A 26,452-nucleotide genomic window follows, 5' to 3' on the forward strand; every position below is an offset into this window, starting at 1 on the left:
TCGGTTTGGCGGCAGCCTGGGTCGGTCCCTGCAGACCTGGAGGCTCGAGAAGGTTTTTGGCGATGTCGACCGATTCTCGATTTGCCACCTCCTACTATTCTGCAGGTACCCCGCCAACCTCCCCTGCCAACAATTCCAACCGTAAGGTCGGGCGGTAGTCCTACCGTCCAGGAGGCCCTAAAAGCCCGCAAAACGCCATTTTGCCCTTTCCTCATCGGGACTTCCGAGGGGAACTCATGAACCAGCTCCAGGAGTGGCATGCCAGAAATTGCAACTTGACCCGTCGCCGGGCAGATTCGCTACTCTCTGCGGGAATACCCCCACCGGGTGCCGGGTAAAGGCCTCGGATCTGACCTCATGGACTTCCGTCTGTGCACGGATTTTGCTCTCGCGGGCCCAAGAGCCTCATTGCCCGGCCTGCCAATGCAACCCGAGGTCCATTGGCCTCATTGGTTAATTATTTCTCGAGAAAACACTTTGCCTCTCCGCCAGAGACTAAGTCCAATTGGTTAATCATTTCTCAAGGCCACAATTTGCCTGCCGTTCAGAGACTAAGTCCAATTGGTTAACCATTTCTCTTGAAAACACTTTGCCTCTCTGCCAGAGACTAAGTCCAATTGGTTAACCATTTCTCTTGAAAACACTTTGTCTCTCCGCCAGAGACTAAGTCCAATTGGTTAATCATTTCTCTTGAAAACACTTTGCCTCTCCGCCAGAGACTAAGTCCAATTGGTTAACCATTTCTCGTGAAAACACTTTGCCTCTCTGCCAGAGACTAAGTCCAATTGGTTAACCATTTCTCTTGAAAACACTTTGCCTCTCTGCCAGAGACTAAGTCCAATTGGTTAACCATTTCTCGTGAAAACACTTTGTCTCTCTGCCAGAGACTAAGTCCAAGTGGTTAACCATTTCTCGTGAAAACACTTTGCCTCTCCGCCAGAGACTAAGTCCAATTGGTTAATCATTTCTCAAGGCCACAATTTGCCTGCCGTTCAGAGAAAAAGTCCAATTGGTTAACCATTTCTCTTGAAAACACTTTGCCTCTCTGCCAGAGACTAAGTCCAATTGGTTAACCATTTCTCTTGAAAACACTTTGTCTCTCCGCCAGAGACTAAGTCCAATTGGTTAACCATTTCTCTTGAAAACACTTTGCCTCTCTGCCAGAGACTAAGTCCAATTGGTTAACCATTTCTCGTGAAAACACTTTGTCTCTCTGCCAGAGACTAAGTCCAATTGGTTAACCATTTCTCAGGGGCTCACCGAGGGCAATCTGTAACGTCTCGCGGGCCCGGGGGCCCCTTTGCACGGCCTGCCAATGCAATCCGAGCCGCACTGTCCTTCGTTTGGTTAACCATTTCTCAGGGGCACACCGAGGGCACCCTGCATTGTCTCGCGGGCCCGGAGGCCACTTTGCACGGCCTGCCAACGCAATGCGAGGTGCTTCGCCCTTGGCCGCCTTCCCGGCCGGCTTCGGGACGTTTCGGGGGCTCTCACCGGGGCAAATCCGGTCCCCCGGGCGATTAGGAGGCCTCCCCGGGCAGGCCCGGGCTTCAGGCCGCCGCTTTTCCATCCCGGCCGAAAGAGGCGAAAAATGCCGAAAATGGCCAAAAATGGCCGCCGGCAGGGCCTGTCGGTCGGTTTGGCGGCAGCCTGGGTCGGTCCCTGCAGACCTGGAGGCTCGAGAAGGTTTTTGGCGATGTCGACCGATTCTCGATTTGCCACCTCCTACTATTCTGCAGGTACCCCGCCAACCTCCCCTGCCGACAATTCCAACCGTAAGGTCGGGCGGTAGTCCTACCGACGAAGAGGCCCCAAAGCCCGCAAAACGCCATTTTGCCCATTCCTCATCGGGACTTCCGCGGGGAACTCATTAACCAGCTCCATGAGTGGCATGCCAGAAATTGCAACTTGACCCGTCGCCGGGCAGATTCGCTACTCTCTGCGGGAATACCCCCACCGGGTGCCGGGTAAAGGCCTCGGATCTGACCTCATGGACTTCCGTCTGTGCACGGATTTTGCTCTCGCGGGCCCAAGAGCCTCATTGCCCGCCCTGCCAATGCAACCCGAGGTCCATTGGCCTCATTGGTTCATTATTTCTCGAGAAAACACTTTGCCTCTCCGCCAGAGACTAAGTCCAATTGGTTAATCATTTCTCAAGGCCACAATTTGCCTGCCGTTCGGAGACTAAGTCCAATTGGTTAACCATTTCTCTTGAAAACACTTTGCCTCTCTGCCAGAGACTAAGTCCAATTGGTTAACCATTTCTCTTGAAAACACTTTGCCTCTCCGCCAGAGACTAAGTCCAATTGGTTAATCATTTCTCTTGAAAACACTTTGCCTCTCCGCCAGAGACTAAGTCCAATTGGTTAACCATTTCTCGTGAAAACACTTTGCCTCTCTGCCAGAGACTAAGTCCAATTGGTTAACCATTTCTCTTGAAAACACTTTGCCTCTCTGCCAGAGACTAAGTCCAATTGGTTAACCATTTCTCGTGAAAACACTTTGTCTCTCTGCCAGAGACTAAGTCCAATTGGTTAACCATTTCTCAGGGGCACACCGAGGGCAACCTGTAACGTCTCGCGGGCCCGGGGGCCCCTTTGCACGGCCTGCCAATGCAATCCGAGGCGCACTGTCCTTCGTTTGGTTAACCATTTCTCAGGGGCACACCGAGGGCACCCTGCATTGTCTCGCGGGCCCGGAGGCCACTTTGCACGGCCTGCCAATGCAATCCGAGGTCCTTCGCCCTTGGCCGCCTTCCCGGCCGGCTTCGGGACGTTTCGGGGGCTCTCACCGGGGCAAATCCGGTCCCCCGGGCGATTATGAGGCCTCCCCGGGCAGGCCCGGGCTTCAGGCCGCCGCTTTTCCATCCCGGCCGAAAGAGGCGAAAAATGCCGAAAATGGCCAAAAATGGCCGCCGGCAGGGCCTGTCGGTCGGTTTGGCGGCAGCCTGGGTCGGTCCCTGCAGACCTGGAGGCTCGAGAAGGTTTTTGGCGATGTCGACCGATTCTCGATTTGCCACCTCCTACTATTCTGCAGGTACCCCGCCAACCTCCCCTGCCAACAATTCCAACCGTAAGGTCGGGCGGTAGTCCTACCGTCCAGGAGGCCCTAAAAGCCCGCAAAACGCCATTTTGCCCTTTCCTCATCGGGACTTCCGAGGGGAACTCATGAACCAGCTCCAGGAGTGGCATGCCAGAAATTGCAACTTGACCCGTCGCCGGGCAGATTCGCTACTCTCTGCGGGAATACCCCCACCGGGTGCCGGGTAAAGGCCTCGGATCTGACCTCATGGACTTCCGTCTGTGCACGGATTTTGCTCTCGCGGGCCCAAGAGCCTCATTGCCCGGCCTGCCAATGCAACCCGAGGTCCATTGGCCTCATTGGTTAATTATTTCTCGAGAAAACACTTTGCCTCTCCGCCAGAGACTAAGTCCAATTGGTTAATCATTTCTCAAGGCCACAATTTGCCTGCCGTTCAGAGACTAAGTCCAATTGGTTAACCATTTCTCTTGAAAACACTTTGCCTCTCTGCCAGAGACTAAGTCCAATTGGTTAACCATTTCTCTTGAAAACACTTTGTCTCTCCGCCAGAGACTAAGTCCAATTGGTTAATCATTTCTCTTGAAAACACTTTGCCTCTCCGCCAGAGACTAAGTCCAATTGGTTAACCATTTCTCGTGAAAACACTTTGCCTCTCTGCCAGAGACTAAGTCCAATTGGTTAACCATTTCTCTTGAAAACACTTTGCCTCTCTGCCAGAGACTAAGTCCAATTGGTTAACCATTTCTCGTGAAAACACTTTGTCTCTCTGCCAGAGACTAAGTCCAAGTGGTTAACCATTTCTCGTGAAAACACTTTGCCTCTCCGCCAGAGACTAAGTCCAATTGGTTAATCATTTCTCAAGGCCACAATTTGCCTGCCGTTCAGAGAAAAAGTCCAATTGGTTAACCATTTCTCTTGAAAACACTTTGCCTCTCTGCCAGAGACTAAGTCCAATTGGTTAACCATTTCTCTTGAAAACACTTTGTCTCTCCGCCAGAGACTAAGTCCAATTGGTTAACCATTTCTCTTGAAAACACTTTGCCTCTCTGCCAGAGACTAAGTCCAATTGGTTAACCATTTCTCGTGAAAACACTTTGTCTCTCTGCCAGAGACTAAGTCCAATTGGTTAACCATTTCTCAGGGGCTCACCGAGGGCAATCTGTAACGTCTCGCGGGCCCGGGGGCCCCTTTGCACGGCCTGCCAATGCAATCCGAGCCGCACTGTCCTTCGTTTGGTTAACCATTTCTCAGGGGCACACCGAGGGCACCCTGCATTGTCTCGCGGGCCCGGAGGCCACTTTGCACGGCCTGCCAACGCAATGCGAGGTGCTTCGCCCTTGGCCGCCTTCCCGGCCGGCTTCGGGACGTTTCGGGGGCTCTCACCGGGGCAAATCCGGTCCCCCGGGCGATTAGGAGGCCTCCCCGGGCAGGCCCGGGCTTCAGGCCGCCGCTTTTCCATCCCGGCCGAAAGAGGCGAAAAATGCCGAAAATGGCCAAAAATGGCCGCCGGCAGGGCCTGTCGGTCGGTTTGGCGGCAGCCTGGGTCGGTCCCTGCAGACCTGGAGGCTCGAGAAGGTTTTTGGCGATGTCGACCGATTCTCGATTTGCCACCTCCTACTATTCTGCAGGTACCCCGCCAACCTCCCCTGCCGACAATTCCAACCGTAAGGTCGGGCGGTAGTCCTACCGACGAAGAGGCCCCAAAGCCCGCAAAACGCCATTTTGCCCATTCCTCATCGGGACTTCCGCGGGGAACTCATTAACCAGCTCCATGAGTGGCATGCCAGAAATTGCAACTTGACCCGTCGCCGGGCAGATTCGCTACTCTCTGCGGGAATACCCCCACCGGGTGCCGGGTAAAGGCCTCGGATCTGACCTCATGGACTTCCGTCTGTGCACGGATTTTGCTCTCGCGGGCCCAAGAGCCTCATTGCCCGCCCTGCCAATGCAACCCGAGGTCCATTGGCCTCATTGGTTCATTATTTCTCGAGAAAACACTTTGCCTCTCCGCCAGAGACTAAGTCCAATTGGTTAATCATTTCTCAAGGCCACAATTTGCCTGCCGTTCGGAGACTAAGTCCAATTGGTTAACCATTTCTCTTGAAAACACTTTGCCTCTCTGCCAGAGACTAAGTCCAATTGGTTAACCATTTCTCTTGAAAACACTTTGCCTCTCCGCCAGAGACTAAGTCCAATTGGTTAATCATTTCTCTTGAAAACACTTTGCCTCTCCGCCAGAGACTAAGTCCAATTGGTTAACCATTTCTCGTGAAAACACTTTGCCTCTCTGCCAGAGACTAAGTCCAATTGGTTAACCATTTCTCTTGAAAACACTTTGCCTCTCTGCCAGAGACTAAGTCCAATTGGTTAACCATTTCTCGTGAAAACACTTTGTCTCTCTGCCAGAGACTAAGTCCAATTGGTTAACCATTTCTCAGGGGCACACCGAGGGCAACCTGTAACGTCTCGCGGGCCCGGGGGCCCCTTTGCACGGCCTGCCAATGCAATCCGAGGCGCACTGTCCTTCGTTTGGTTAACCATTTCTCAGGGGCACACCGAGGGCACCCTGCATTGTCTCGCGGGCCCGGAGGCCACTTTGCACGGCCTGCCAATGCAATCCGAGGTCCTTCGCCCTTGGCCGCCTTCCCGGCCGGCTTCGGGACGTTTCGGGGGCTCTCACCGGGGCAAATCCGGTCCCCCGGGCGATTATGAGGCCTCCCCGGGCAGGCCCGGGCTTCAGGCCGCCGCTTTTCCATCCCGGCCGAAAGAGGCGAAAAATGCCGAAAATGGCCAAAAATGGCCGCCGGCAGGGCCTGTCGGTCGGTTTGGCGGCAGCCTGGGTCGGTCCCTGCAGACCTGGAGGCTCGAGAAGGTTTTTGGCGATGTCGACCGATTCTCGATTTGCCACCTCCTACTATTCTGCAGGTACCCCGCCAACCTCCCCTGCCAACAATTCCAACCGTAAGGTCGGGCGGTAGTCCTACCGTCCAGGAGGCCCTAAAAGCCCGCAAAACGCCATTTTGCCCTTTCCTCATCGGGACTTCCGAGGGGAACTCATGAACCAGCTCCAGGAGTGGCATGCCAGAAATTGCAACTTGACCCGTCGCCGGGCAGATTCGCTACTCTCTGCGGGAATACCCCCACCGGGTGCCGGGTAAAGGCCTCGGATCTGACCTCATGGACTTCCGTCTGTGCACGGATTTTGCTCTCGCGGGCCCAAGAGCCTCATTGCCCGGCCTGCCAATGCAACCCGAGGTCCATTGGCCTCATTGGTTAATTATTTCTCGAGAAAACACTTTGCCTCTCCGCCAGAGACTAAGTCCAATTGGTTAATCATTTCTCAAGGCCACAATTTGCCTGCCGTTCAGAGACTAAGTCCAATTGGTTAACCATTTCTCTTGAAAACACTTTGCCTCTCTGCCAGAGACTAAGTCCAATTGGTTAACCATTTCTCTTGAAAACACTTTGTCTCTCCGCCAGAGACTAAGTCCAATTGGTTAATCATTTCTCTTGAAAACACTTTGCCTCTCCGCCAGAGACTAAGTCCAATTGGTTAACCATTTCTCGTGAAAACACTTTGCCTCTCTGCCAGAGACTAAGTCCAATTGGTTAACCATTTCTCTTGAAAACACTTTGCCTCTCTGCCAGAGACTAAGTCCAATTGGTTAACCATTTCTCGTGAAAACACTTTGTCTCTCTGCCAGAGACTAAGTCCAAGTGGTTAACCATTTCTCGTGAAAACACTTTGCCTCTCCGCCAGAGACTAAGTCCAATTGGTTAATCATTTCTCAAGGCCACAATTTGCCTGCCGTTCAGAGACCAAGTCCAATTGGTTAACCATTTCTCTTGAAAACACTTTGCCTCTCTGCCAGAGACTAAGTCCAATTGGTTAACCATTTCTCTTGAAAACACTTTGTCTCTCCGCCAGAGACTAAGTCCAATTGGTTAACCATTTCTCTTGAAAACACTTTGCCTCTCTGCCAGAGACTAAGTCCAATTGGTTAACCATTTCTCGTGAAAACACTTTGCCTCTCTGCCAGAGACTAAGTCCAATTGGTTATCCATTTCTCTTGAAAACACTTTGTCTCTCCGCCAGAGACTAAGTCCAATTGGTTAACCATTTCTCTGGAAAACACTTTGCCTCTCTGCCAGAGACTAAGTCCAATTGGTTAACCATTTCTCTTGAAAACACTTTGCCTCTCTGCCAGAGACTAAGTCCAATTGGTTAACCATTTCTCTTGAAAACACTTTGCCTCTCCGCCAGAGACTAAGTCCAATTGGTTAATCATTTCTCTTGAAAACACTTTGCCTCTCCGCCAGAGACTAAGTCCAATTGGTTAACCATTTCTCGTGAAAACACTTTGCCTCTCTGCCAGAGACTAAGTCCAATTGGTTAACCATTTCTCTTGAAAACACTTTGCCTCTCTGCCAGAGACTAAGTCCAATTGGTTAACCATTTCTCGTGAAAACACTTTGTCTCTCTGCCAGAGACTAAGTCCAATTGGTTAACCATTTCTCAGGGGCACACCGAGGGCAACCTGTAACGTCTCGCGGGCCCGGGGGCCCCTTTGCACGGCCTGCCAATGCAATCCGAGGCGCACTGTCCTTCGTTTGGTTAACCATTTCTCAGGGGCACACCGAGGGCACCCTGCATTGTCTCGCGGGCCCGGAGGCCACTTTGCACGGCCTGCCAATGCAATCCGAGGTCCTTCGCCCTTGGCCGCCTTCCCGGCCGGCTTCGGGACGTTTCGGGGGCTCTCACCGGGGCAAATCCGGTCCCCCGGGCGATTATGAGGCCTCCCCGGGCAGGCCCGGGCTTCAGGCCGCCGCTTTTCCATCCCGGCCGAAAGAGGCGAAAAATGCCGAAAATGGCCAAAAATGGCCGCCGGCAGGGCCTGTCGGTCGGTTTGGCGGCAGCCTGGGTCGGTCCCTGCAGACCTGGAGGCTCGAGAAGGTTTTTGGCGATGTCGACCGATTCTCGATTTGCCACCTCCTACTATTCTGCAGGTACCCCGCCAACCTCCCCTGCCAACAATTCCAACCGTAAGGTCGGGCGGTAGTCCTACCGTCCAGGAGGCCCTAAAAGCCCGCAAAACGCCATTTTGCCCTTTCCTCATCGGGACTTCCGAGGGGAACTCATGAACCAGCTCCAGGAGTGGCATGCCAGAAATTGCAACTTGACCCGTCGCCGGGCAGATTCGCTACTCTCTGCGGGAATACCCCCACCGGGTGCCGGGTAAAGGCCTCGGATCTGACCTCATGGACTTCCGTCTGTGCACGGATTTTGCTCTCGCGGGCCCAAGAGCCTCATTGCCCGGCCTGCCAATGCAACCCGAGGTCCATTGGCCTCATTGGTTAATTATTTCTCGAGAAAACACTTTGCCTCTCCGCCAGAGACTAAGTCCAATTGGTTAATCATTTCTCAAGGCCACAATTTGCCTGCCGTTCAGAGACTAAGTCCAATTGGTTAACCATTTCTCTTGAAAACACTTTGCCTCTCTGCCAGAGACTAAGTCCAATTGGTTAACCATTTCTCTTGAAAACACTTTGTCTCTCCGCCAGAGACTAAGTCCAATTGGTTAATCATTTCTCTTGAAAACACTTTGCCTCTCCGCCAGAGACTAAGTCCAATTGGTTAACCATTTCTCGTGAAAACACTTTGCCTCTCTGCCAGAGACTAAGTCCAATTGGTTAACCATTTCTCTTGAAAACACTTTGCCTCTCTGCCAGAGACTAAGTCCAATTGGTTAACCATTTCTCGTGAAAACACTTTGTCTCTCTGCCAGAGACTAAGTCCAAGTGGTTAACCATTTCTCGTGAAAACACTTTGCCTCTCCGCCAGAGACTAAGTCCAATTGGTTAATCATTTCTCAAGGCCACAATTTGCCTGCCGTTCAGAGACCAAGTCCAATTGGTTAACCATTTCTCTTGAAAACACTTTGCCTCTCTGCCAGAGACTAAGTCCAATTGGTTAACCATTTCTCTTGAAAACACTTTGTCTCTCCGCCAGAGACTAAGTCCAATTGGTTAACCATTTCTCTTGAAAACACTTTGCCTCTCTGCCAGAGACTAAGTCCAATTGGTTAACCATTTCTCGTGAAAACACTTTGCCTCTCTGCCAGAGACTAAGTCCAATTGGTTATCCATTTCTCTTGAAAACACTTTGTCTCTCCGCCAGAGACTAAGTCCAATTGGTTAACCATTTCTCTGGAAAACACTTTGCCTCTCTGCCAGAGACTAAGTCCAATTGGTTAACCATTTCTCTTGAAAACACTTTGCCTCTCTGCCAGAGACTAAGTCCAATTGGTTAACCATTTCTCTTGAAAACACTTTGTCTCTCCGCCAGAGACTAAGTCCAATTGGTTAATCATTTCTCTTGAAAACACTTTGCCTCTCCGCCAGAGACTAAGTCCAATTGGTTAACCATTTCTCGTGAAAACACTTTGCCTCTCTGCCAGAGACTAAGTCCAATTGGTTAACCATTTCTCTTGAAAACACTTTGCCTCTCTGCCAGAGACTAAGTCCAATTGGTTAACCATTTCTCGTGAAAACACTTTGTCTCTCTGCCAGAGACTAAGTCCAATTGGTTAACCATTTCTCAGGGGCACACCGAGGGCAACCTGTAACGTCTCGCGGGCCCGGGGGCCCCTTTGCACGGCCTGCCAATGCAATCCGAGGCGCACTGTCCTTCGTTTGGTTAACCATTTCTCAGGGGCACACCGAGGGCACCCTGCATTGTCTCGCGGGCCCGGAGGCCACTTTGCACGGCCTGCCAATGCAATCCGAGGTCCTTCGCCCTTGGCCGCCTTCCCGGCCGGCTTCGGGACGTTTCGGGGGCTCTCACCGGGGCAAATCCGGTCCCCCGGGCGATTATGAGGCCTCCCCGGGCAGGCCCGGGCTTCAGGCCGCCGCTTTTCCATCCCGGCCGAAAGAGGCGAAAAATGCCGAAAATGGCCAAAAATGGCCGCCGGCAGGGCCTGTCGGTCGGTTTGGCGGCAGCCTGGGTCGGTCCCTGCAGACCTGGAGGCTCGAGAAGGTTTTTGGCGATGTCGACCGATTCTCGATTTGCCACCTCCTACTATTCTGCAGGTACCCCGCCAACCTCCCCTGCCAACAATTCCAACCGTAAGGTCGGGCGGTAGTCCTACCGTCCAGGAGGCCCTAAAAGCCCGCAAAACGCCATTTTGCCCTTTCCTCATCGGGACTTCCGAGGGGAACTCATGAACCAGCTCCAGGAGTGGCATGCCAGAAATTGCAACTTGACCCGTCGCCGGGCAGATTCGCTACTCTCTGCGGGAATACCCCCACCGGGTGCCGGGTAAAGGCCTCGGATCTGACCTCATGGACTTCCGTCTGTGCACGGATTTTGCTCTCGCGGGCCCAAGAGCCTCATTGCCCGGCCTGCCAATGCAACCCGAGGTCCATTGGCCTCATTGGTTAATTATTTCTCGAGAAAACACTTTGCCTCTCCGCCAGAGACTAAGTCCAATTGGTTAATCATTTCTCAAGGCCACAATTTGCCTGCCGTTCAGAGACTAAGTCCAATTGGTTAACCATTTCTCTTGAAAACACTTTGCCTCTCTGCCAGAGACTAAGTCCAATTGGTTAACCATTTCTCTTGAAAACACTTTGTCTCTCCGCCAGAGACTAAGTCCAATTGGTTAATCATTTCTCTTGAAAACACTTTGCCTCTCCGCCAGAGACTAAGTCCAATTGGTTAACCATTTCTCGTGAAAACACTTTGCCTCTCTGCCAGAGACTAAGTCCAATTGGTTAACCATTTCTCTTGAAAACACTTTGCCTCTCTGCCAGAGACTAAGTCCAATTGGTTAACCATTTCTCGTGAAAACACTTTGTCTCTCTGCCAGAGACTAAGTCCAAGTGGTTAACCATTTCTCGTGAAAACACTTTGCCTCTCCGCCAGAGACTAAGTCCAATTGGTTAATCATTTCTCAAGGCCACAATTTGCCTGCCGTTCAGAGAAAAAGTCCAATTGGTTAACCATTTCTCTTGAAAACACTTTGCCTCTCTGCCAGAGACTAAGTCCAATTGGTTAACCATTTCTCTTGAAAACACTTTGTCTCTCCGCCAGAGACTAAGTCCAATTGGTTAACCATTTCTCTTGAAAACACTTTGCCTCTCTGCCAGAGACTAAGTCCAATTGGTTAACCATTTCTCGTGAAAACACTTTGTCTCTCTGCCAGAGACTAAGTCCAATTGGTTAACCATTTCTCAGGGGCTCACCGAGGGCAATCTGTAACGTCTCGCGGGCCCGGGGGCCCCTTTGCACGGCCTGCCAATGCAATCCGAGCCGCACTGTCCTTCGTTTGGTTAACCATTTCTCAGGGGCACACCGAGGGCACCCTGCATTGTCTCGCGGGCCCGGAGGCCACTTTGCACGGCCTGCCAACGCAATGCGAGGTGCTTCGCCCTTGGCCGCCTTCCCGGCCGGCTTCGGGACGTTTCGGGGGCTCTCACCGGGGCAAATCCGGTCCCCCGGGCGATTAGGAGGCCTCCCCGGGCAGGCCCGGGCTTCAGGCCGCCGCTTTTCCATCCCGGCCGAAAGAGGCGAAAAATGCCGAAAATGGCCAAAAATGGCCGCCGGCAGGGCCTGTCGGTCGGTTTGGCGGCAGCCTGGGTCGGTCCCTGCAGACCTGGAGGCTCGAGAAGGTTTTTGGCGATGTCGACCGATTCTCGATTTGCCACCTCCTACTATTCTGCAGGTACCCCGCCAACCTCCCCTGCCGACAATTCCAACCGTAAGGTCGGGCGGTAGTCCTACCGACGAAGAGGCCCCAAAGCCCGCAAAACGCCATTTTGCCCATTCCTCATCGGGACTTCCGCGGGGAACTCATTAACCAGCTCCATGAGTGGCATGCCAGAAATTGCAACTTGACCCGTCGCCGGGCAGATTCGCTACTCTCTGCGGGAATACCCCCACCGGGTGCCGGGTAAAGGCCTCGGATCTGACCTCATGGACTTCCGTCTGTGCACGGATTTTGCTCTCGCGGGCCCAAGAGCCTCATTGCCCGCCCTGCCAATGCAACCCGAGGTCCATTGGCCTCATTGGTTCATTATTTCTCGAGAAAACACTTTGCCTCTCCGCCAGAGACTAAGTCCAATTGGTTAATCATTTCTCAAGGCCACAATTTGCCTGCCGTTCGGAGACTAAGTCCAATTGGTTAACCATTTCTCTTGAAAACACTTTGCCTCTCTGCCAGAGACTAAGTCCAATTGGTTAACCATTTCTCTTGAAAACACTTTGCCTCTCCGCCAGAGACTAAGTCCAATTGGTTAATCATTTCTCTTGAAAACACTTTGCCTCTCCGCCAGAGACTAAGTCCAATTGGTTAACCATTTCTCGTGAAAACACTTTGCCTCTCTGCCAGAGACTAAGTCCAATTGGTTAACCATTTCTCTTGAAAACACTTTGCCTCTCTGCCAGAGACTAAGTCCAATTGGTTAACCATTTCTCGTGAAAACACTTTGTCTCTCTGCCAGAGACTAAGTCCAATTGGTTAACCATTTCTCAGGGGCACACCGAGGGCAACCTGTAACGTCTCGCGGGCCCGGGGGCCCCTTTGCACGGCCTGCCAATGCAATCCGAGGCGCACTGTCCTTCGTTTGGTTAACCATTTCTCAGGGGCACACCGAGGGCACCCTGCATTGTCTCGCGGGCCCGGAGGCCACTTTGCACGGCCTGCCAATGCAATCCGAGGTCCTTCGCCCTTGGCCGCCTTCCCGGCCGGCTTCGGGACGTTTCGGGGGCTCTCACCGGGGCAAATCCGGTCCCCCGGGCGATTATGAGGCCTCCCCGGGCAGGCCCGGGCTTCAGGCCGCCGCTTTTCCATCCCGGCCGAAAGAGGCGAAAAATGCCGAAAATGGCCAAAAATGGCCGCCGGCAGGGCCTGTCGGTCGGTTTGGCGGCAGCCTGGGTCGGTCCCTGCAGACCTGGAGGCTCGAGAAGGTTTTTGGCGATGTCGACCGATTCTCGATTTGCCACCTCCTACTATTCTGCAGGTACCCCGCCAACCTCCCCTGCCAACAATTCCAACCGTAAGGTCGGGCGGTAGTCCTACCGTCCAGGAGGCCCTAAAAGCCCGCAAAACGCCATTTTGCCCTTTCCTCATCGGGACTTCCGAGGGGAACTCATGAACCAGCTCCAGGAGTGGCATGCCAGAAATTGCAACTTGACCCGTCGCCGGGCAGATTCGCTACTCTCTGCGGGAATACCCCCACCGGGTGCCGGGTAAAGGCCTCGGATCTGACCTCATGGACTTCCGTCTGTGCACGGATTTTGCTCTCGCGGGCCCAAGAGCCTCATTGCCCGGCCTGCCAATGCAACCCGAGGTCCATTGGCCTCATTGGTTAATTATTTCTCGAGAAAACACTTTGCCTCTCCGCCAGAGACTAAGTCCAATTGGTTAATCATTTCTCAAGGCCACAATTTGCCTGCCGTTCAGAGACTAAGTCCAATTGGTTAACCATTTCTCTTGAAAACACTTTGCCTCTCTGCCAGAGACTAAGTCCAATTGGTTAACCATTTCTCTTGAAAACACTTTGTCTCTCCGCCAGAGACTAAGTCCAATTGGTTAATCATTTCTCTTGAAAACACTTTGCCTCTCCGCCAGAGACTAAGTCCAATTGGTTAACCATTTCTCGTGAAAACACTTTGCCTCTCTGCCAGAGACTAAGTCCAATTGGTTAACCATTTCTCTTGAAAACACTTTGCCTCTCTGCCAGAGACTAAGTCCAATTGGTTAACCATTTCTCGTGAAAACACTTTGTCTCTCTGCCAGAGACTAAGTCCAAGTGGTTAACCATTTCTCGTGAAAACACTTTGCCTCTCCGCCAGAGACTAAGTCCAATTGGTTAATCATTTCTCAAGGCCACAATTTGCCTGCCGTTCAGAGACCAAGTCCAATTGGTTAACCATTTCTCTTGAAAACACTTTGCCTCTCTGCCAGAGACTAAGTCCAATTGGTTAACCATTTCTCTTGAAAACACTTTGTCTCTCCGCCAGAGACTAAGTCCAATTGGTTAACCATTTCTCTTGAAAACACTTTGCCTCTCTGCCAGAGACTAAGTCCAATTGGTTAACCATTTCTCGTGAAAACACTTTGCCTCTCTGCCAGAGACTAAGTCCAATTGGTTATCCATTTCTCTTGAAAACACTTTGTCTCTCCGCCAGAGACTAAGTCCAATTGGTTAACCATTTCTCTGGAAAACACTTTGCCTCTCTGCCAGAGACTAAGTCCAATTGGTTAACCATTTCTCTTGAAAACACTTTGCCTCTCTGCCAGAGACTAAGTCCAATTGGTTAACCATTTCTCTTGAAAACACTTTGTCTCTCCGCCAGAGACTAAGTCCAATTGGTTAATCATTTCTCTTGAAAACACTTTGCCTCTCCGCCAGAGACTAAGTCCAATTGGTTAACCATTTCTCGTGAAAACACTTTGCCTCTCCGCCAGAGACTAAGTCCAATTGGTTAACCATTTCTCTTGAAAACACTTTGCCTCTCTGCCAGAGACTAAGTCCAATTGGTTAACCATTTCTCGTGAAAACACTTTGTCTCTCTGCCAGAGACTAAGTCCAATTGGTTAACCATTTCTCAGGGGCACACCGAGGGCAACCTGTAACGTCTCGCGGGCCCGGGGGCCCCTTTGCACGGCCTGCCAATGCAATCCGAGGCGCACTGTCCTTCGTTTGGTTAACCATTTCTCAGGGGCACACCGAGGGCACCCTGCATTGTCTCGCGGGCCCGGAGGCCACTTTGCACGGCCTGCCAATGCAATCCGAGGTCCTTCGCCCTTGGCCGCCTTCCCGGCCGGCTTCGGGACGTTTCGGGGGCTCTCACCGGGGCAAATCCGGTCCCCCGGGCGATTATGAGGCCTCCCCGGGCAGGCCCGGGCTTCAGGCCGCCGCTTTTCCATCCCGGCCGAAAGAGGCGAAAAATGCCGAAAATGGCCAAAAATGGCCGCCGGCAGGGCCTGTCGGTCGGTTTGGCGGCAGCCTGGGTCGGTCCCTGCAGACCTGGAGGCTCGAGAAGGTTTTTGGCGATGTCGACCGATTCTCGATTTGCCACCTCCTACTATTCTGCAGGTACCCCGCCAACCTCCCCTGCCAACAATTCCAACCGTAAGGTCGGGCGGTAGTCCTACCGTCCAGGAGGCCCTAAAAGCCCGCAAAACGCCATTTTGCCCTTTCCTCATCGGGACTTCCGAGGGGAACTCATGAACCAGCTCCAGGAGTGGCATGCCAGAAATTGCAACTTGACCCGTCGCCGGGCAGATTCGCTACTCTCTGCGGGAATACCCCCACCGGGTGCCGGGTAAAGGCCTCGGATCTGACCTCATGGACTTCCGTCTGTGCACGGATTTTGCTCTCGCGGGCCCAAGAGCCTCATTGCCCGGCCTGCCAATGCAACCCGAGGTCCATTGGCCTCATTGGTTAATTATTTCTCGAGAAAACACTTTGCCTCTCCGCCAGAGACTAAGTCCAATTGGTTAATCATTTCTCAAGGCCACAATTTGCCTGCCGTTCAGAGACTAAGTCCAATTGGTTAACCATTTCTCTTGAAAACACTTTGCCTCTCTGCCAGAGACTAAGTCCAATTGGTTAACCATTTCTCTTGAAAACACTTTGTCTCTCCGCCAGAGACTAAGTCCAATTGGTTAATCATTTCTCTTGAAAACACTTTGCCTCTCCGCCAGAGACTAAGTCCAATTGGTTAACCATTTCTCGTGAAAACACTTTGCCTCTCTGCCAGAGACTAAGTCCAATTGGTTAACCATTTCTCTTGAAAACACTTTGCCTCTCTGCCAGAGACTAAGTCCAATTGGTTAACCATTTCTCGTGAAAACACTTTGTCTCTCTGCCAGAGACTAAGTCCAAGTGGTTAACCATTTCTCGTGAAAACACTTTGCCTCTCCGCCAGAGACTAAGTCCAATTGGTTAATCATTTCTCAAGGCCACAATTTGCCTGCCGTTCAGAGACCAAGTCCAATTGGTTAACCATTTCTCTTGAAAACACTTTGCCTCTCTGCCAGAGACTAAGTCCAATTGGTTAACCATTTCTCTTGAAAACACTTTGTCTCTCCGCCAGAGACTAAGTCCAATTGGTTAACCATTTCTCTTGAAAACACTTTGCCTCTCTGCCAGAGACTAAGTCCAATTGGTTAACCATTTCTCGTGAAAACACTTTGCCTCTCTGCCAGAGACTAAGTCCAATTGGTTATCCATTTCTCTTGAAAACACTTTGTCTCTCCGCCAGAGACTAAGTCCAATTGGTTAACCATTTCTCTGGAAAACACTTTGCCTCTCTGCCAGAGACTAAGTCCAATTGGTTAACCATTTCTCTTGAAAACACTTTGCCTCTCTGCCAGAGACTAAGTCCAATTGGTTAACCATTTCTCTTGAAAACACTTTGTCTCTCCGCCAGAGACTAAGTCCAATTGGTTAATCATTTCTCTTGAAAACACTTTGCCTCTCCGCCAGAGACTAAGTCCAATTGGTTAACCATTTCTCGTGAAAACACTTTGCCTCTCCGCCAGAGACTAAGTCCAATTGGTTAACCATTTCTCTTGAAAACACTTTGCCTCTCTGCCAGAGACTAAGTCCAATTGGTTAACCATTTCTCGTGAAAACACTTTGTCTCTCTGCCAGAGACTAAGTCCAATTGGTTAACCATTTCTCAGGGGCACACCGAGGGCAACCTGTAACGTCTCGCGGGCCCGGGGGCCCCTTTGCACGGCCTGCCAATGCAATCCGAGGCGCACTGTCCTTCGTTTGGTTAACCATTTCTCAGGGGCACACCGAGGGCACCCTGCATTGTCTCGCGGGCCCGGAGGCCACTTTGCACGGCCTGCCAATGCAATCCGAGGTCCTTCGCCCTTGGCCGCCTTCCCGGCCGGCTTCGGGACGTTTCGGGGGCTCTCACCGGGGCAAATCCGGTCCCCCGGGCGATTATGAGGCCTCCCCGGGCAGGCCCGGGCTTCAGGCCGCCGCTTTTCCATCCCGGCCGAAAGAGGCGAAAAATGCCGAAAATGGCCAAAATTGGCCGCCGGCAGGGCCTGTCGGTCGGTTTGGCGGCAGCCTGGGTCGGTCCCTGCAGACCTGGAGGCTCGAGAAGGTTTTTGGCGATGTCGACCGATTCTCGATTTGCCACCTCCTACTATTCTGCAGGTACCCCGCCAACCTCCCCTGCCAACAATTCCAACCGTAAGGTCGGGCGGTAGTCCTACCGTCCAGGAGGCCCTAAAAGCCCGCAAAACGCCATTTTGCCCTTTCCTCATCGGGACTTCCGAGGGGAACTCATGAACCAGCTCCAGGAGTGGCATGCCAGAAATTGCAACTTGACCCGTCGCCGGGCAGATTCGCTACTCTCTGCGGGAATACCCCCACCGGGTGCCGGGTAAAGGCCTCGGATCTGACCTCATGGACTTCCGTCTGTGCACGGATTTTGCTCTCGCGGGCCCAAGAGCCTCATTGCCCGGCCTGCCAATGCAACCCGAGGTCCATTGGCCTCATTGGTTAATTATTTCTCGAGAAAACACTTTGCCTCTCCGCCAGAGACTAAGTCCAATTGGTTAATCATTTCTCAAGGCCACAATTTGCCTGCCGTTCAGAGACTAAGTCCAATTGGTTAACCATTTCTCTTGAAAACACTTTGCCTCTCTGCCAGAGACTAAGTCCAATTGGTTAACCATTTCTCTTGAAAACACTTTGTCTCTCCGCCAGAGACTAAGTCCAATTGGTTAATCATTTCTCTTGAAAACACTTTGCCTCTCCGCCAGAGACTAAGTCCAATTGGTTAACCATTTCTCGTGAAAACACTTTGCCTCTCTGCCAGAGACTAAGTCCAATTGGTTAACCATTTCTCTTGAAAACACTTTGCCTCTCTGCCAGAGACTAAGTCCAATTGGTTAACCATTTCTCGTGAAAACACTTTGTCTCTCTGCCAGAGACTAAGTCCAAGTGGTTAACCATTTCTCGTGAAAACACTTTGCCTCTCCGCCAGAGACTAAGTCCAATTGGTTAATCATTTCTCAAGGCCACAATTTGCCTGCCGTTCAGAGACCAAGTCCAATTGGTTAACCATTTCTCTTGAAAACACTTTGCCTCTCTGCCAGAGACTAAGTCCAATTGGTTAACCATTTCTCTTGAAAACACTTTGTCTCTCCGCCAGAGACTAAGTCCAATTGGTTAACCATTTCTCTTGAAAACACTTTGCCTCTCTGCCAGAGACTAAGTCCAATTGGTTAACCATTTCTCGTGAAAACACTTTGCCTCTCTGCCAGAGACTAAGTCCAATTGGTTATCCATTTCTCTTGAAAACACTTTGTCTCTCCGCCAGAGACTAAGTCCAATTGGTTAACCATTTCTCTGGAAAACACTTTGCCTCTCTGCCAGAGACTAAGTCCAATTGGTTAACCATTTCTCTTGAAAACACTTTGCCTCTCTGCCAGAGACTAAGTCCAATTGGTTAACCATTTCTCTTGAAAACACTTTGTCTCTCCGCCAGAGACTAAGTCCAATTGGTTAATCATTTCTCTTGAAAACACTTTGCCTCTCCGCCAGAGACTAAGTCCAATTGGTTAACCATTTCTCGTGAAAACACTTTGCCTCTCTGCCAGAGACTAAGTCCAATTGGTTAACCATTTCTCTTGAAAACACTTTGCCTCTCTGCCAGAGACTAAGTCCAATTGGTTAACCATTTCTCGTGAAAACACTTTGTCTCTCTGCCAGAGACTAAGTCCAATTGGTTAACCATTTCTCAGGGGCACACCGAGGGCAACCTGTAACGTCTCGCGGGCCCGGGGGCCCCTTTGCACGGCCTGCCAATGCAATCCGAGGCGCACTGTCCTTCGTTTGGTTAACCATTTCTCAGGGGCACACCGAGGGCACCCTGCATTGTCTCGCGGGCCCGGAGGCCACTTTGCACGGCCTGCCAATGCAATCCGAGGTCCTTCGCCCTTGGCCGCCTTCCCGGCCGGCTTCGGGACGTTTCGGGGGCTCTCACCGGGGCAAATCCGGTCCCCCGGGCGATTATGAGGCCTCCCCGGGCAGGCCCGGGCTTCAGGCCGCCGCTTTTCCATCCCGGCCGAAAGAGGCGAAAAATGCCGAAAATGGCCAAAAATGGCCGCCGGCAGGGCCTGTCGGTCGGTTTGGCGGCAGCCTGGGTCGGTCCCTGCAGACCTGGAGGCTCGAGAAGGTTTTTGGCGATGTCGACCGATTCTCGATTTGCCACCTCCTACTATTCTGCAGGTACCCCGCCAACCTCCCCTGCCAACAATTCCAACCGTAAGGTCGGGCGGTAGTCCTACCGTCCAGGAGGCCCTAAAAGCCCGCAAAACGCCATTTTGCCCTTTCCTCATCGGGACTTCCGAGGGGAACTCATGAACCAGCTCCAGGAGTGGCATGCCAGAAATTGCAACTTGACCCGTCGCCGGGCAGATTCGCTACTCTCTGCGGGAATACCCCCACCGGGTGCCGGGTAAAGGCCTCGGATCTGACCTCATGGACTTCCGTCTGTGCACGGATTTTGCTCTCGCGGGCCCAAGAGCCTCATTGCCCGGCCTGCCAATGCAACCCGAGGTCCATTGGCCTCATTGGTTAATTATTTCTCGAGAAAACACTTTGCCTCTCCGCCAGAGACTAAGTCCAATTGGTTAATCATTTCTCAAGGCCACAATTTGCCTGCCGTTCAGAGACTAAGTCCAATTGGTTAACCATTTCTCTTGAAAACACTTTGCCTCTCTGCCAGAGACTAAGTCCAATTGGTTAACCATTTCTCTTGAAAACACTTTGTCTCTCCGCCAGAGACTAAGTCCAATTGGTTAATCATTTCTCTTGAAAACACTTTGCCTCTCCGCCAGAGACTAAGTCCAATTGGTTAACCATTTCTCGTGAAAACACTTTGCCTCTCTGCCAGAGACTAAGTCCAATTGGTTAACCATTTCTCTTGAAAACACTTTGCCTCTCTGCCAGAGACTAAGTCCAATTGGTTAACCATTTCTCGTGAAAACACTTTGTCTCTCTGCCAGAGACTAAGTCCAAGTGGTTAACCATTTCTCGTGAAAACACTTTGCCTCTCCGCCAGAGACTAAGTCCAATTGGTTAATCATTTCTCAAGGCCACAATTTGCCTGCCGTTCAGAGACCAAGTCCAATTGGTTAACCATTTCTCTTGAAAACACTTTGCCTCTCTGCCAGAGACTAAGTCCAATTGGTTAACCATTTCTCTTGAAAACACTTTGTCTCTCCGCCAGAGACTAAGTCCAATTGGTTAACCATTTCTCTTGAAAACACTTTGCCTCTCTGCCAGAGACTAAGTCCAATTGGTTAACCATTTCTCGTGAAAACACTTTGCCTCTCTGCCAGAGACTAAGTCCAATTGGTTATCCATTTCTCTTGAAAACACTTTGTCTCTCCGCCAGAGACTAAGTCCAATTGGTTAACCATTTCTCTGGAAAACACTTTGCCTCTCTGCCAGAGACTAAGTCCAATTGGTTAACCATTTCTCTTGAAAACACTTTGCCTCTCTGCCAGAGACTAAGTCCAATTGGTTAACCATTTCTCTTGAAAACACTTTGTCTCTCCGCCAGAGACTAAGTCCAATTGGTTAATCATTTCTCTTGAAAACACTTTGCCTCTCCGCCAGAGACTAAGTCCAATTGGTTAACCATTTCTCGTGAAAACACTTTGCCTCTCCGCCAGAGACTAAGTCCAATTGGTTAACCATTTCTCTTGAAAACACTTTGCCTCTCTGCCAGAGACTAAGTCCAATTGGTTAACCATTTCTCGTGAAAACACTTTGTCTCTCTGCCAGAGACTAAGTCCAATTGGTTAACCATTTCTCAGGGGCACACCGAGGGCAACCTGTAACGTCTCGCGGGCCCGGGGGCCCCTTTGCACGGCCTGCCAATGCAATCCGAGGCGCACTGTCCTTCGTTTGGTTAACCATTTCTCAGGGGCACACCGAGGGCACCCTGCATTGTCTCGCGGGCCCGGAGGCCACTTTGCACGGCCTGCCAATGCAATCCGAGGTCCTTCGCCCTTGGCCGCCTTCCCGGCCGGCTTCGGGACGTTTCGGGGGCTCTCACCGGGGCAAATCCGGTCCCCCGGGCGATTATGAGGCCTCCCCGGGCAGGCCCGGGCTTCAGGCCGCCGCTTTTCCATCCCGGCCGAAAGAGGCGAAAAATGCCGAAAATGGCCAAAATTGGCCGCCGGCAGGGCCTGTCGGTCGGTTTGGCGGCAGCCTGGGTCGGTCCCTGCAGACCTGGAGGCTCGAGAAGGTTTTTGGCGATGTCGACCGATTCTCGATTTGCCACCTCCTACTATTCTGCAGGTACCCCGCCAACCTCCCCTGCCAACAATTCCAACCGTAAGGTCGGGCGGTAGTCCTACCGTCCAGGAGGCCCTAAAAGCCCGCAAAACGCCATTTTGCCCTTTCCTCATCGGGACTTCCGAGGGGAACTCATGAACCAGCTCCAGGAGTGGCATGCCAGAAATTGCAACTTGACCCGTCGCCGGGCAGATTCGCTACTCTCTGCGGGAATACCCCCACCGGGTGCCGGGTAAAGGCCTCGGATCTGACCTCATGGACTTCCGTCTGTGCACGGATTTTGCTCTCGCGGGCCCAAGAGCCTCATTGCCCGGCCTGCCAATGCAACCCGAGGTCCATTGGCCTCATTGGTTAATTATTTCTCGAGAAAACACTTTGCCTCTCCGCCAGAGACTAAGTCCAATTGGTTAATCATTTCTCAAGGCCACAATTTGCCTGCCGTTCAGAGACTAAGTCCAATTGGTTAACCATTTCTCTTGAAAACACTTTGCCTCTCTGCCAGAGACTAAGTCCAATTGGTTAACCATTTCTCTTGAAAACACTTTGTCTCTCCGCCAGAGACTAAGTCCAATTGGTTAATCATTTCTCTTGAAAACACTTTGCCTCTCCGCCAGAGACTAAGTCCAATTGGTTAACCATTTCTCGTGAAAACACTTTGCCTCTCTGCCAGAGACTAAGTCCAATTGGTTAACCATTTCTCTTGAAAACACTTTGCCTCTCTGCCAGAGACTAAGTCCAATTGGTTAACCATTTCTCGTGAAAACACTTTGTCTCTCTGCCAGAGACTAAGTCCAAGTGGTTAACCATTTCTCGTGAAAACACTTTGCCTCTCCGCCAGAGACTAAGTCCAATTGGTTAATCATTTCTCAAGGCCACAATTTGCCTGCCGTTCAGAGAAAAAGTCCAATTGGTTAACCATTTCTCTTGAAAACACTTTGCCTCTCTGCCAGAGACTAAGTCCAATTGGTTAACCATTTCTCTTGAAAACACTTTGTCTCTCCGCCAGAGACTAAGTCCAATTGGTTAACCATTTCTCTTGAAAACACTTTGCCTCTCTGCCAGAGACTAAGTCCAATTGGTTAACCATTTCTCGTGAAAACACTTTGTCTCTCTGCCAGAGACTAAGTCCAATTGGTTAACCATTTCTCAGGGGCTCACCGAGGGCAATCTGTAACGTCTCGCGGGCCCGGGGGCCCCTTTGCACGGCCTGCCAATGCAATCCGAGCCGCACTGTCCTTCGTTTGGTTAACCATTTCTCAGGGGCACACCGAGGGCACCCTGCATTGTCTCGCGGGCCCGGAGGCCACTTTGCACGGCCTGCCAACGCAATGCGAGGTGCTTCGCCCTTGGCCGCCTTCCCGGCCGGCTTCGGGACGTTTCGGGGGCTCTCACCGGGGCAAATCCGGTCCCCCGGGCGATTAGGAGGCCTCCCCGGGCAGGCCCGGGCTTCAGGCCGCCGCTTTTCCATCCCGGCCGAAAGAGGCGAAAAATGCCGAAAATGGCCAAAAATGGCCGCCGGCAGGGCCTGTCGGTCGGTTTGGCGGCAGCCTGGGTCGGTCCCTGCAGACCTGGAGGCTCGAGAAGGTTTTTGGCGATGTCGACCGATTCTCGATTTGCCACCTCCTACTATTCTGCAGGTACCCCGCCAACCTCCCCTGCCGACAATTCCAACCGTAAGGTCGGGCGGTAGTCCTACCGACGAAGAGGCCCCAAAGCCCGCAAAACGCCATTTTGCCCATTCCTCATCGGGACTTCCGCGGGGAACTCATTAACCAGCTCCATGAGTGGCATGCCAGAAATTGCAACTTGACCCGTCGCCGGGCAGATTCGCTACTCTCTGCGGGAATACCCCCACCGGGTGCCGGGTAAAGGCCTCGGATCTGACCTCATGGACTTCCGTCTGTGCACGGATTTTGCTCTCGCGGGCCCAAGAGCCTCATTGCCCGCCCTGCCAATGCAACCCGAGGTCCATTGGCCTCATTGGTTCATTATTTCTCGAGAAAACACTTTGCCTCTCCGCCAGAGACTAAGTCCAATTGGTTAATCATTTCTCAAGGCCACAATTTGCCTGCCGTTCGGAGACTAAGTCCAATTGGTTAACCATTTCTCTTGAAAACACTTTGCCTCTCTGCCAGAGACTAAGTCCAATTGGTTAACCATTTCTCTTGAAAACACTTTGCCTCTCCGCCAGAGACTAAGTCCAATTGGTTAATCATTTCTCTTGAAAACACTTTGCCTCTCCGCCAGAGACTAAGTCCAATTGGTTAACCATTTCTCGTGAAAACACTTTGCCTCTCTGCCAGAGACTAAGTCCAATTGGTTAACCATTTCTCTTGAAAACACTTTGCCTCTCTGCCAGAGACTAAGTCCAATTGGTTAACCATTTCTCGTGAAAACACTTTGTCTCTCTGCCAGAGACTAAGTCCAATTGGTTAACCATTTCTCAGGGGCACACCGAGGGCAACCTGTAACGTCTCGCGGGCCCGGGGGCCCCTTTGCACGGCCTGCCAATGCAATCCGAGGCGCACTGTCCTTCGTTTGGTTAACCATTTCTCAGGGGCACACCGAGGGCACCCTGCATTGTCTCGCGGGCCCGGAGGCCACTTTGCACGGCCTGCCAATGCAATCCGAGGTCCTTCGCCCTTGGCCGCCTTCCCGGCCGGCTTCGGGACGTTTCGGGGGCTCTCACCGGGGCAAATCCGGTCCCCCGGGCGATTATGAGGCCTCCCCGGGCAGGCCCGGGCTTCAGGCCGCCGCTTTTCCATCCCGGCCGAAAGAGGCGAAAAATGCCGAAAATGGCCAAAAATGGCCGCCGGCAGGGCCTGTCGGTCGGTTTGGCGGCAGCCTGGGTCGGTCCCTGCAGACCTGGAGGCTCGAGAAGGTTTTTGGCGATGTCGACCGATTCTCGATTTGCCACCTCCTACTATTCTGCAGGTACCCCGCCAACCTCCCCTGCCAACAATTCCAACCGTAAGGTCGGGCGGTAGTCCTACCGTCCAGGAGGCCCTAAAAGCCCGCAAAACGCCATTTTGCCCTTTCCTCATCGGGACTTCCGAGGGGAACTCATGAACCAGCTCCAGGAGTGGCATGCCAGAAATTGCAACTTGACCCGTCGCCGGGCAGATTCGCTACTCTCTGCGGGAATACCCCCACCGGGTGCCGGGTAAAGGCCTCGGATCTGACCTCATGGACTTCCGTCTGTGCACGGATTTTGCTCTCGCGGGCCCAAGAGCCTCATTGCCCGGCCTGCCAATGCAACCCGAGGTCCATTGGCCTCATTGGTTAATTATTTCTCGAGAAAACACTTTGCCTCTCCGCCAGAGACTAAGTCCAATTGGTTAATCATTTCTCAAGGCCACAATTTGCCTGCCGTTCAGAGACTAAGTCCAATTGGTTAACCATTTCTCTTGAAAACACTTTGCCTCTCTGCCAGAGACTAAGTCCAATTGGTTAACCATTTCTCTTGAAAACACTTTGTCTCTCCGCCAGAGACTAAGTCCAATTGGTTAATCATTTCTCTTGAAAACACTTTGCCTCTCCGCCAGAGACTAAGTCCAATTGGTTAACCATTTCTCGTGAAAACACTTTGCCTCTCTGCCAGAGACTAAGTCCAATTGGTTAACCATTTCTCTTGAAAACACTTTGCCTCTCTGCCAGAGACTAAGTCCAATTGGTTAACCATTTCTCGTGAAAACACTTTGTCTCTCTGCCAGAGACTAAGTCCAAGTGGTTAACCATTTCTCGTGAAAACACTTTGCCTCTCCGCCAGAGACTAAGTCCAATTGGTTAATCATTTCTCAAGGCCACAATTTGCCTGCCGTTCAGAGACCAAGTCCAATTGGTTAACCATTTCTCTTGAAAACACTTTGCCTCTCTGCCAGAGACTAAGTCCAATTGGTTAACCATTTCTCTTGAAAACACTTTGTCTCTCCGCCAGAGACTAAGTCCAATTGGTTAACCATTTCTCTTGAAAACACTTTGCCTCTCTGCCAGAGACTAAGTCCAATTGGTTAACCATTTCTCGTGAAAACACTTTGTCTCTCTGCCAGAGACTAAGTCCAATTGGTTAACCATTTCTCAGGGGCTCACCGAGGGCAATCTGTAACGTCTCGCGGGCCCGGGGGCCCCTTTGCACGGCCTGCCAATGCAATCCGAGCCGCACTGTCCTTCGTTTGGTTAACCATTTCTCAGGGGCACACCGAGGGCACCCTGCATTGTCTCGCGGGCCCGGAGGCCACTTTGCACGGCCTGCCAACGCAATGCGAGGTGCTTCGCCCTTGGCCGCCTTCCCGGCCGGCTTCGGGACGTTTCGGGGGCTCTCACCGGGGCAAATCCGGTCCCCCGGGCGATTAGGAGGCCTCCCCGGGCAGGCCCGGGCTTCAGGCCGCCGCTTTTCCATCCCGGCCGAAAGAGGCGAAAAATGCCGAAAATGGCCAAAAATGGCCGCCGGCAGGGCCTGTCGGTCGGTTTGGCGGCAGCCTGGGTCGGTCCCTGCAGACCTGGAGGCTCGAGAAGGTTTTTGGCGATGTCGACCGATTCTCGATTTGCCACCTCCTACTATTCTGCAGGTACCCCGCCAACCTCCCCTGCCGACAATTCCAACCGTAAGGTCGGGCGGTAGTCCTACCGACGAAGAGGCCCCAAAGCCCGCAAAACGCCATTTTGCCCATTCCTCATCGGGACTTCCGCGGGGAACTCATTAACCAGCTCCATGAGTGGCATGCCAGAAATTGCAACTTGACCCGTCGCCGGGCAGATTCGCTACTCTCTGCGGGAATACCCCCACCGGGTGCCGGGTAAAGGCCTCGGATCTGACCTCATGGACTTCCGTCTGTGCACGGATTTTGCTCTCGCGGGCCCAAGAGCCTCATTGCCCGCCCTGCCAATGCAACCCGAGGTCCATTGGCCTCATTGGTTCATTATTTCTCGAGAAAACACTTTGCCTCTCCGCCAGAGACTAAGTCCAATTGGTTAATCATTTCTCAAGGCCACAATTTGCCTGCCGTTCGGAGACTAAGTCCAATTGGTTAACCATTTCTCTTGAAAACACTTTGCCTCTCTGCCA

Source organism: Cetorhinus maximus, unplaced genomic scaffold, assembly GCF_964194155.1.
Source record: "Cetorhinus maximus unplaced genomic scaffold, sCetMax3.hap1.1 HAP1_SCAFFOLD_835, whole genome shotgun sequence".
Taxonomy (NCBI): domain Eukaryota; kingdom Metazoa; phylum Chordata; class Chondrichthyes; order Lamniformes; family Cetorhinidae; genus Cetorhinus; species Cetorhinus maximus.